Below are 12,323 nucleotides of genomic sequence, written 5' to 3' on the forward strand. Positions count from 1 at the left end.
TTCATCTCATTTTCCCTTAAGGCTATCCTCTGCACCTATTCTTGTAGTGAAACAGCTCCAGTTGTATCTGATGCTTTTGATATGGCTTTTCTGGTAAGAGCTGAAAGGTAGAAATTGTATTTCATACTTCTCTGAACCTTGAAATGAATGGGCTATGAACTAGTAAAGAAAAATTCAATGAAAATTGAAAGTAGTTAATAATTCATTTAATTTAGATTGACTGTCAGTTATCTTTCATTCTAATAGCATCTGCTCTGGAGTTAGACCACCTGAGTTCAAATTTTGCCTTCTGTATGTACTAGGCATGACCTTAGCCAAGTTAAAAAAAATTTTAATAGACATTTTTGTGCCTTGGTTTCCTTATCTGTAAAACAGGGATAGTGAAATTACCTAATTCCTATAATTGTTTTGAGAACTAAGTGAGATAATACATTTAGCAGTACTCAACACAGGGACTGGTACTTTCTAAATACTACTGTATCTTTTCAACATCTATCCATCCATCCACCCATCCATAGCCTTTTGTCTGCCTGTGCATCTATCCATCTATTGAATGTTTCTAACAGTGTAGATTGATGATTTTTTGGTTTTTGTCTTTTGCCATTGAATATGTAGAACTTTTAAAGTATGAAATGAATTTTATTGGCCATGGGGTGGGGGAAGAGGAGACATCTGTGGAAAACCAAGTTATGCACAGACATCTAGAAACTTTACTTTAAATCCTTTGCTTAAATATAATACCCTATATTTCTTTCTGCCTATTCATTTAATAACATTATATAATTAGGCAAATATTTATTGAGTGTTTTCTTTGTGCAATGTATTGTACTAGGTGCTGTGGGAATACAGAGGGGCCTGGTGTTTTGTTCTTGTTCTTGATAAGTTTGTAATTCGGTTGGGATTACACATAAAAATATAATGATAGCATATATTTTAAACAGATTGTGTAAGATAATATGCATTAAGTGTTGAATGGGTTATATAAAAAATAAAATTTCAAAGCTCTCATTAGAACTGATTAGAAGAAGGGTGGATCACAGTTACTTGGAATAGGCTCAGTTGGTTTCCTAGTGATACAAAAGGAAGACAAAGGAAGTCGGGAGAGGCAGGCAGAGAAAAGACTGGGAGGCAGCAATAAGTGAAGTCTGAGTATATTAGTCTCGTTAGAGTAGAAGGTTAAAGTGTAGACACTAAAAGATAAGTCTAGAAAGATTGATTGGATCTGGATGGAGGGCCTTGAATGCCAAAGTCAAGAGTTTGGACTTTTTCTGTCCATCAGGGGAGAGCCACTGATTTTTCTTGATCAAGAGAGTGAGTGCCTGATAGTGGGAGTGACAGTAAGATTGATTTGGAGGTGGAGATACTGAAATGAGGGGAATCAGTTTACAATTGGTTGCAAGAGTCTAGACATGAAGTGTAATAAGGCCCTGTACTAAGGTGATTATGAGTATGGTAAGAAGGTATGAGTGTGAGAAACATTAAGAATGAGTTGGTGGAGCTTAATGACAGGCTGGAAATGAAGAACAAGGATAAAAAAGAGGAAATGGATATAGTGTTCATATTTTGAACTTGGATGATTCTGAGATTGATGCTCTTCTGTGTGTGAATGAATGAGGTGTTGAAGAATTTTAAGTTTTGTTGAGTATGACATAACAATACATCTTGGTATTAATGTCTAGCAGTCAGTTGAGGACTGTTGTGTTTCAGGGAGGTGAGAGAAAGATCATTGTTGAAGATACAGATATAAAAATCATATGATTTAGATGCTAAGGAATGAGACTTTTGGTAAAAAGAATAGAGAGAAAGAATAATGTTTGGGTGGGCAGCGTTAACATGTGAGTGGCATTTTCTGTAATTATCTATCCACGTTAATTTAAAAAAATAAGCTATTTGCTTATCTCTCCCTCTGATTTTTCCTCACTCTTTCTTTCCAATGTTATTGATTATCTGCAATGTGTTGAGCATCTTGCTGGGCATGGGGATCCAGTAATAAGACAGACATGATCCCTATATTCATGGATTATATAGCATAAACTTCTTTTTTTTAAAAAATCAAAATTGTCCAATGTTTTCTGTTTTTCTTCCACTTACTATAAGCTTTTGATAATATTTATGCAAGCATTTATCTCCCTGGGTCTGGAAGACATTCTCTGACAACAAGTTTCCTTTTCTTCTTGCAGATACTTTTTATTATTACTATATTATAAGGAATATTCTGTAGGAACATAATTTTAGGAACATAAAAGTTACTCATTGTTGAAGTTAAAAAATACTGATTGAACCCCCCTTTCAAGGAAGTTTTTATTGTGTTAAGCTTATAAGTAGGGTCCTTTGGGAAAAAAACTTTATTATATTACTTGAAAGTTGGCAGGGTGAAGGAAAAAGACCTTTTCTTTAAACAGTCTTATTTCTCACATCCAGACTTCTCTTACTGGTAAGAAATTTATTTCAAATCACAATAAAACTTACAACTAGACTTCAGTCTTTCCCTGTCTCCTGTTTCTCTCATCCTTATTCTGCTTTTGATTTTGCCATGAAGTCAACCCAGTGCTTTCATCTCACCATTTTCTCCACACTTTCCTAATAAAATGGAGGAATGGTAGAATAAGAATGCAAATGTGAGATTAATTTGCCATTTCAGGTTTATAAGGGATGAAAGCATTATTCTAAGGAATGATATATCCAATTGCAAATGTCTGAATTTAAATGCTAAGATTCAAGCCCAGGGAATCTTATGTTGTTCCTAATTCATTCCTCTTTCTCTGGTGCTGTGCTTCCCCTTCTCCTTCAACTGATCCATTTTTGTGTTAGAGGATTACAAATGAAATTATTTAGAATAGCGATATGGGGTAAAAATGGAATATCAGGCATTAGCCACCAGTAAGATACACTTTTCTGACAAAAAGGAGACCATTACTGATGAAAGAAGAAAACTCCTGTGTTAGGAGTGTTTTGAAATAGGAAAGATAGGTTTTTCGTGTTGGAAGGAATGATGTAAATCTGAATATTTTATATTTTGAGTTAGAGAGATAGAAAATCACTTTACCAAGAGAGCTTGTAAAAAAGAAGTTTGTTTGGAGCAACATCTGTATTTACATCTTAGGACTCTTCAGGGTATGGGAGAACTCTGTCAAATTTTCAGGACTTTAATACTAACCCAGATTTGGGTTACTGAAATCACTTTTCATAGTGGGCCAATCTGGCCACCAAATTTGGACAAAATTCCAGATGCTGAGTATCTCAGTAAAAAAAGTTGTGGACATGTACCCTATGCTTGGTTCTTTTTCTAAACTTGGATAGAGATCCTAAATCAATTTTGTGAGGTGAATTTCAACCTCAAAAATACAGGCCACTTTAGAATACAATAATAAAGCATAACATTTTTAAGGAAAATTTAAGACAAAAGCTTTTGAGTTTGGATACTACTTGTCTATTTCAACCTTCTGAAAGGTTTCTAGGCTAGAAAGAAATCTCTGAAAGTGTAGTTTTTATAATGGTTGTGCTGCTAACATACATTTAACATTATCGTCTCAAATGGCAATGGTACAATTTGTAGGTCTATACTCTGTCTGGAAAGTTGTAGTGCTCTTACTGGTATTAGTATTCACTTTTTATTAATTGGTCTTTCTTATTGTTTTCCATTTTAATTTAATGTAAGACTAATAAATCTTGCTGTTAAATAATAAAGATTGCATCATAGCATTCAGCATTCAAATGCACTCCTTTTTGGGGGAAGCCAGATAGATGTGTTTACTCTGTGGAGAGATTTAGATTTGACTTTTTGTTTTCTTCATGGTAATTATGTTTGCACTTTGCTGATCACTAGTTGTGCATTATTACAATGGAAGGTGACAATTTGATTGTCTTCAATTGGAGAAACAAGTAATTTTATATTCACTAAGCTGTCAGGTAACACTAACTCACAGTACTAAGAGCTCCTGGCAATGTGGCTTGGCACCTATATTTAACTGCTTTGATGCTTGTGTAACCTCTGCTGAATCAGAAATGCTTTGCCTGCTGGAAATGGTTTTCAGTGTTGTACAATGAGGTTTTCATTAAGCAGACAAACTGAAAATGAACTGCAAAGCCATGGTTGTTTCTCTCTCCTCCTCTTTCCCCTTCGTCCCTCCCCTTTCCCTTCTCCAGCCCACCCTTTCGCCTCCCCCTCCCCCTTCCTCTTCTTTCTGGCCCTCTTCCTCTTATCTGATAGAAACCCCAAATTTATATTTTATTTCATTACCTGAAAGAGAGGAATTGCTGGCTTGCTTTATTTAGCTAAAGGAGAACCTGAGAGATCAGCTTCTTTATGTAGCTTTGCTCACTGTCACCATGTGTGAGCCTTCATTTTTTGAAACAGTATAGTATAGATTTTTATTTTTTCCTTTTTTCTAGCAATATTAAAAAGTGAAAATAGAGGTGAGAATGGAAAAGTATAGTGACAGCTTCCTACCTACTCTTTTCTCTCTGAGAAGTTATTGTTCTGGTTTATAATTTTTATTGATAATTGGGTAAGTTATCCTGTAATTGGGCTTCCATACTAGTAGATTGGTTTCAAGCTGACAAAGATATGTTTAGTGTTTACTTTAAAAATTATGGTTCTCATTTCATGTGAAGAGGAGATTCAAAGTGAACATAAATAAATAAATTCATTCTGCTATTATTTTAGACAGCTTTCTTTACTCAGGCTACATAGAGGTCTTTCATTTGAGCTATAAAGTCATTGTGCTTGATTAAAATCCTCTTAGTTAGTGTATATTTATAGTAGCCATTGTGTGGTTTCACTCTTATTGTTAGGTAACTGATTTTATTTATATATTCTAGGCCTGGCTTTCCAGAGCAAAAATCTCAACAAGTTATTGGTAGATAAGTTGTGAGAAAAATTCAATATTATTTCTATTAAGCAAAAAGTATAGATAGAGGTTGCATGAAGGCAAGTTGTTTCGATCCCGAGAAGAAACTAGATACTCAGAGACACATGTAATAATTATAGGTTTTCCATAGGCAGTCAGTCAGGCAGGCCAGTCATTAGGGTGGTTGCCGGCCTCTTCCAGCAGATACTAACCAATTAGACAGAGGTGGTTACGTGATGTAACATTATCAGGAGAAACAATTCATGAGTCAAAGCATTCCAAGACATATGAGCTCTAGTCCAAAGAACAGTCTTAAGCTATATAAAGTGACAGCAATATTGTCAGCTAAATATAAACTCTAGAAACACAAACTTTGATGACTTGAGAAGAATCTGTTCCAGGTAGTCCCTGTTTTGTAAGAACCTCAGAAGGCCTTTGAAGACAATTTTGGAGCTCTGGTGTGAAAAATTAGAAGCCTTAGATAAGTCAAAATCAATTAATTTAAGCCCCCTTCTTAGACATACTTCAAGGGCTTCAAGCATATTTCGTTTGCCTCATCTCTATTGATTTGACAGCTAACTCAAATCAGTGAGTTTTCTTCGAACAGATATTGTCTGTATATGTTACCATGTATGCTCAGAAAGAGCCACTATGAACTTTAAAAGATAGATTTCTAACTCTCCAAGGTAGCTCTGAAGCATCTGCCTTATTTTTCACTGAATTTTCTCATTTACTTATTAAACAGATGGAAGAGAGAGAAACCTGGCAGAAGCCTGGGGAAGTTTGGAGGTAGAATGAGGGATAGGAGGTAGTGCTGGATAAAACAACACAAAGAATCAATAACAGCCCTCAGGCGTTACCTGAATGAAGCGGGGAAAAGTTTTTAAAGGGATATCTTCATTTTAATGTCTGGAATTAGAGTCCCTCCCCCGGCCTGTCCACCCTTTCCCCAATACTTAAACGTGGGAATTGGAGGTACCGGAAGAAGGTTTTTAAATCATTCTTTGCCCTAGGCTGGGTGGACTGGCATCCTTTGTAGGGGTTCCTGGGTATTGTGCATTTTGGCAGCTGAACATATCTGTTACTCATGCTCCTTAAAATGAGAGGCACTGTGTTATGTTTTTTGAAAATTAGTTGTTTGTTTCTCAGTATCAGATCAATTGCAGCATTAAATTAACAGTGAATTATCTGACTGAAGTAAGTCTACCTTGGTAGCCTGGGGCTGAGTTGCAAAAATAAATGTGAATGTTGGCCTGAATTTTTAATTTTTTCTGAAAGTAAACCAACTGTTAAAATGTTGCTTTATGTTAAAAACAGGGCTTCTTTTGAGTAAATGTAACCCTCCTAAAAAGTGAATGCCATTTGATAATAATCTTAGAAGTAATGAAAACATTAAGAAAAAAACAGGTTAAAAATATTGTTCTAATAAATTCAGTGGCTCCTTTGGATAATTGTGTAAGTCCCAAATGATAGTTTTGGGGTGAATTCTTTCTAGCAATGGTAGAGAAAAAAGAAGTAGTTTCAAATGGCTATGCCTTATTAGAAAGTTGTTTTAAAATAATCCTAAATTTTAAACATAAAAATGACCATTTTAAAAAATCATCAAATAAAAAAGATTTAAAATTCTAGAAAATATGATTTTTCTGAGATAGAGGACTTAATGTGTTAACTTAATATTTAGTTCTCACCAACTTATCAAATCTTGGACCAGCTAATCTTGATTTCTTGTTAAAGAACATAAAGTAAATTTATTGTCTAAGTAGGTTGGTAATGGCCTAAACATTCAGATTTTATAGTGGGGTTTTGGAGTAAAATAAGTATTATCTTCCTAGAGGCACTCCTACTGGCTTCCTAGAAAACATTATCAATTACTGGAGACTTTATTTCCTACAATCTCATTTTCAAAAGTCCTAAGCCCTGATGTTCTTCCCAATGGCTGGCGTCTTGGGAATTCACTTGATCTGCTGGGTAGAGACATTTCACACTCAGGGAACATATGATGGGAATTTAGTCCTATGTGTCCCAAAGATTTGTAATTCTCTTTGGAGGTTTTACTTGATAATAGCTATGCCCCAGAAAACCATCTTGTTTAACCAATGTGATAAGTTGACAATGTAGTTTTTCTCTCTGATTATAATGTACTCTGTGTAGTCAATACACTGGTACCATGTGAGTGTAATTTCCCCTTTTATTTTATCTCCAATGCACTGTATTATAAATAAACAGTTAAAAAAAACACCAAACAAATCTGTTGCATCTCCTTTTAAGATTGTACCACTGTAGACACTTGTTCTAGTAAAGTAGAATTGGGCGCATTTGATTGCATTTAAATTTTTCATGCTTCAGCAGTTTGGCTGGGAGCACAGTAAAGAAAAATCCCATGAGCGAGGATAGTTTAGAATAATAGAACTTGATTTTGTGTATTATAGCGGCAACATTTGCGCTGCTTTAGTTAGGGTTGTGTCAGCACTTCCATTATAAACCCCTGTTTTCAGGGGGTATAACTAGGGAGATTTTTTTAATACAAATTAAAAAAACAATTCATTTGAATGATTTTTAAGTTATAACAGTGCAAAAATAAAACAAAGTTGAGTCACATAGAAATGGACCATTTTCACAAGGATTTTAATTCTTTTGCTTATTAGTTGTACATGGAAGCAGCTAAAGTAAGATGCTATTCTAATACACTGGGGGTGAAAGTTTTTGTAATGGAAAATTACTGATATGAGGACTAAAAATAAAAGTGTCCCATGTGATATTTTAAAACATTGAAACAAATATATATTTGATTTATGAGTTTCTAAAGGAGAGTGGCCATGGTGCAGTGATGATAGTAAAGGCATTACCAAATCAAGTATCTTTGTAGCTTCTAGAATATGGTTTACTTGGTCTAGTAAAAGGGAAAGCTAAAGTGAAGAAATGAAATGAATGAGGATATAATCAGTAAGTTAAAGTGTTCCATAATAAAATAATTGTGCAAAAAAAATCAGTAAATTGAATCTAATAATCAGTAAATTTAAGATTTATTTAATAAACTATTCATTAAAAAGAATTTGTGCACATGTTCCTTTTAAAAATACTGCAAAACCACCATCCAAACAAAAAACTACAACAAAAATAACAAAAAACAAACCTGAAACAGACCCAACAACTTTATCAAAAGGAAGTGCCCACAGTGGAGCAATACCTAGCTGAAAGAACAAAGATCACCTTTTTCTCTGCTAACAACTTATTGAAAACTACAGTAAACACAAGAAATTAAATAAAATATGAAATGGAAAAGTATTCTTGGGACAAAAAAAAAAAAAAACAACATTAATTCCTTTGCTAAAGGGAGGGATTTTGAAGTAAAGTATACCTTCCTTGGTTTTTAACCATTATTGTCCTACTTTCTCCCCCTCCTTGTCCCTAAACAATGGTGTGAACTGAGAGTGAACAGTCAGATTTAATATTACTTTTTTTTGGCAGCCTATCTTTTATTTGCAACCTTGATACACATTTGTGTTTGTAGGTGCAAAGTAAAAGACAAATTGTGTGATACTATAAATTGGTAGCTTTCCTAAATGGTCACTGGAGGAATCACCAGAAGACTGTTGATGAAGTAGAGGTGAAGCCTTTCCTCACTAATTGTATTCAGCGTGTAATTTCTAAACTTCCCTCTGAATTTTGATTTTCAATTAACACTCCCCATTTGAAGATAATTTTCTATTTAATGTAATTGCAGGAAATAATTTATTGGCTGATTAAGACTGAGGGCCCAGCTTTCCTTAAGAAAACACTCTAACAAACCAGCCTTTAAACTCAACTCCTAGCTTTGGACAGATTTAGTCTATTTTTACAGCTGCATGGTTGTGTTTAATTAGAATTGTGCTCTATTGTTCATTGGTGCAGTTTATAGTTGAAATTATTCTTAAGAGACTTTTCATTTTGGATTTTGTGTCATGATTAATTTATACTGAAGTAACAATCACAGATACTGCTATTGGAAGGAGCCAAGTTATTTTATAATAAGAGGATGTTTGTTGGGGAACTAGAGTCACTCTGAGTTTTGCATTATGACTTTCAATTGTATTTAGCTATTTTAAAAAGCAGCAGTAAGTTCATTCTTTTGTTTTAAATGTCAATGATTACATTTTTGGTATTGTTATCTCAACTATGAAAACACTCCTGTTGTTTATGGCAGGCTCTTGATAAACTTGCAGAACAGTTATAATTTGCCTGGTTTTACTATAGTATTTATGAGGCTGATGAAGTTAGCTCTAGAATGATTCCTGTATGCTAAGAAACATCCTTTGGTATCATTTTCCCTAAGTATGTATACATTTCTCCATTTGGCCGTATTGATGAAAATTAGTCAAGAATATACTTATGTGACTCTTTCCTGTAGTACTCTTAAGAACATTTCATTTCTTTCTCCTCAGAGAAAATATAGACATACTTCTGTACTTTCTTTCCTCCATGTTATTTACTAGTATCAAGTCTAATAGATTACATTTTTATTATTCGTAGAATGATTATTGTAAGTAGGTATCAGCATTTTAATATGTTTCAAAGCACTTCAAAAGCTTTTAATACTTTTATTTAGAACTGTGCATAATTAGATTAGCTGATCTTATATTAATTTTTTTCACTGTAGGATACTAAATCTGAGCCCCCTCATTAATTGTGAGAAATTTAGCATTAGCTGTTAAATCCTATGTGAAACATGGGCTGCTACATAAAAACTACTGTTTAAATTGGAATTAACTTAATTATTTTTCTTTGCACTTGATATTTCCTTCACTGCAATATTCATGAAAGCATGTGACAGATTTGTAAATTTAACTGTTAATCTCAGATTTCTAGACCCTTTAATCAGTATTTATTTGTCTGTAGAAACAGTACTAGCAAGTTAATGATTTGCTGATTTGAAAAATGCTCATGTGGTTTCCTATGTTAACTGATTTGTGCATTTTTGAAAAAATGGTATGAAATCAATTAATGTTAAAGAGCAATTAAGGTGGAGATTTTATTCCTTTCGTTACACAGCAATTTTAGAGCTAAAGATACTTTAAACCAACAATAATGTAAAGTTTTAGAAAAATATGTGTCTCTTCTTTTAAGTTATAAATTTTTGGTGATTTTATTTCTAAACATTTTGCTAAGAAAATTGTCTTGATAAAGTAATATTCTAAAAGTTTTGAAATTCTGCTTAATAATCATGATTTTCTGATTATATATGGAAGCACAGAATGAAGACTTTGTGCTGAATGTAGTTGATATTTACTTGTGGATACATAGATGAAAGTTCGGTATTTGTTTTTGGAATTTTAAAAATATCATGCATAGTAGACATTTTACTATTTTCATAGAAAATGCTTTGAATCTCATATGTACTTTCTAATATGAAATAAGGCATAGTTATTTCATATACTTAGTTAAAATGTCACAAAATTGCCTTAAGACTAATCTAATGTTATCAGTTAATCAATATGTCACTTAAAAGTTTAGTTACAGCAGTTGACACAGCTTGAAGTTCTTTAGAAAAGGATCAGATTGACACTAAACAGTGTTAGGCCTAGTACTCATAATACAAGGTGTAAACTGAGAACTCAGGACCAAATTTGTTTAGGACTTTCATCATAGATTACTTACTTTCCTGATTATATTTTCTTACTTAGACTTCCTTTCTTCCTACATAGAGCCTAAGAGAAATTTCATTATTTGTAATTTTAAATCATCCTCCAAACTGGCTCATTTGCTATATATTCACTCATTCATTTTATTTTTTCATTGCTAGCCATCAACTGAATCACTCTCAATAAGATTATAAGCTTCTTGAGAGAGCTGGGAGAAAAAAATACACACATACATATACTATACATTAAGAAAACTTATTCCATAAAAATTTCATTTGTGGATTGGTAAGAAAGAAAATATGCAGCAATGCTGGGAAGAAGTTTGCTGAGTTTTTTAAAAGCAAAGAGGAAAAGTGGAACAGATAAGCTAAGATTTCTCTTTCAGTGGTTTAGAGTGGATCGTAAACATATCTGAAGTTGGAGAATTTTCCTTTTTTCCTGAATTAGTGAAATATAAGGGATGGCTTATTCTTTTGTCACTGATGGCCCTTTTTGTTAAAAATTTTTAATTGAAGTATAGTTGATTTACAACGTTGTGTTAGTTTCTTGTGTACAGCAGAGTGATTCAGTTATACATATATATATATTCTTTTTCATTACAAGTTATTACAAGCTATTGAATATAGTTCCCTGCACTATACAGTAGGACCTTGCTGTTTGTCTATTTTGTATATAGTGTTTGTATCTGCTAACCCCAAACTTCTAAATTATCCCTCCCCTCTAATAACCATAAGATTGTTTTCTATGTCCATGAGTCTGTTTCTGTTCTGTAAATAAGTTCATTTTTAAAGTTTCCACATATAAGTGGTATCATATGATAATTGTCTTTGTCTGACTTACTTCACTTAGTATAATCTCTTAGTATGATAAGTCCATCCATGTTGCTGCAAATGGCATGATTTTATTCTTTTTATGGCTGAGTAGTTGAGTAGGAGATATATATCTATATATATACACATACATACATACACATACCACAACTTCTTTATCCAGTCATCTGTCGATGGACATTTAGTTTGCTTCCACGTCTTGGCTATTGTAAATAATGCTGCCATGAACATTGAGGTACATGTAACTTTTTGAATTAGAATTTTGTCCAGATATGTGCCCAGCAGTGGTATTGCTGGATCATATGATTACTCTATTTTTGGTTTGTCAAGGAATCTCCATACTGTTTTCTATAGTGGCTGCACCAAATTGCATTCCCACCAACAGGGTAGGAAGGTTCCCTTTTCTCCACATCCTCTTCAACATTTATTGTTTGTGGACTTTTTAGTGATGGCCATTCTCACCAGTGTGAGGATACCTCATTGTAGTTGTGATTTGCATTTCTCTTGTAATAAGCAATATAGATCAATGGAACAGAATAGAGAGCCCAGAAATAAACCCACACACCTGCGGTCAATTAATCTTCAACAAAGGAGGCAAGAGTATGCAATGGAGAAAAGACAGTCTTTTCAGCAAGTGGTGTTGGAAAAGCTGGACAGCCGCATGTAAATCAGTAAAGTTAGAACACTCCCTCACACCATACACAAAAATAAGCTCAAAATGGCTTGAAGATTTAAACGTAAGACAGGATACCATAAATCTCCTAGAGGAGAACACAGGCAAAACACTCTCTAACATAAATCATAGCAGTGTTTTCTTAGGTCAGCCTACTAAGGCAATAGAAATAAAAGCAAAAATAAACAAATGGGACCTCATTAAACTTACAAGCTTTTGCACAGCAGAGGAAACCATAAACAAAACAAAACAGACAACCTACGGACTGGGAGAAAATATTTGCGAACAATGCGACTGACAGGGGCTTAAATCCAGAATATACAAACAGCTCATAGAACTCAATAACAGAAAA

General features: G+C 33.7%; 1 protein-coding gene across 27 annotated transcripts in view; it reads left to right on the plus strand.

Moving 5' to 3' along the window:
- Positions 1-12,323, plus strand: part of SOX6 (SRY-box transcription factor 6) — a 556,391-nt gene that overhangs the window by 211,728 nt on the left and 332,340 nt on the right. Inside the window, exon 2 of one of the 27 annotated variants that reach the window (XM_032488949.1) lies at positions 884-886. The exons of the other annotated variants lie outside the window; for them this stretch is intronic. The gene's annotated coding sequence lies outside the window, so the exon portion shown is untranslated. The remainder of the gene's footprint in view (positions 1-883; positions 887-12,323) is intronic. 27 annotated transcript variants of the gene reach the window in all.

This window comes from Camelus ferus, chromosome 10 (assembly GCF_009834535.1).
Source record: "Camelus ferus isolate YT-003-E chromosome 10, BCGSAC_Cfer_1.0, whole genome shotgun sequence".
NCBI lineage: Eukaryota > Metazoa > Chordata > Mammalia > Artiodactyla > Camelidae > Camelus > Camelus ferus.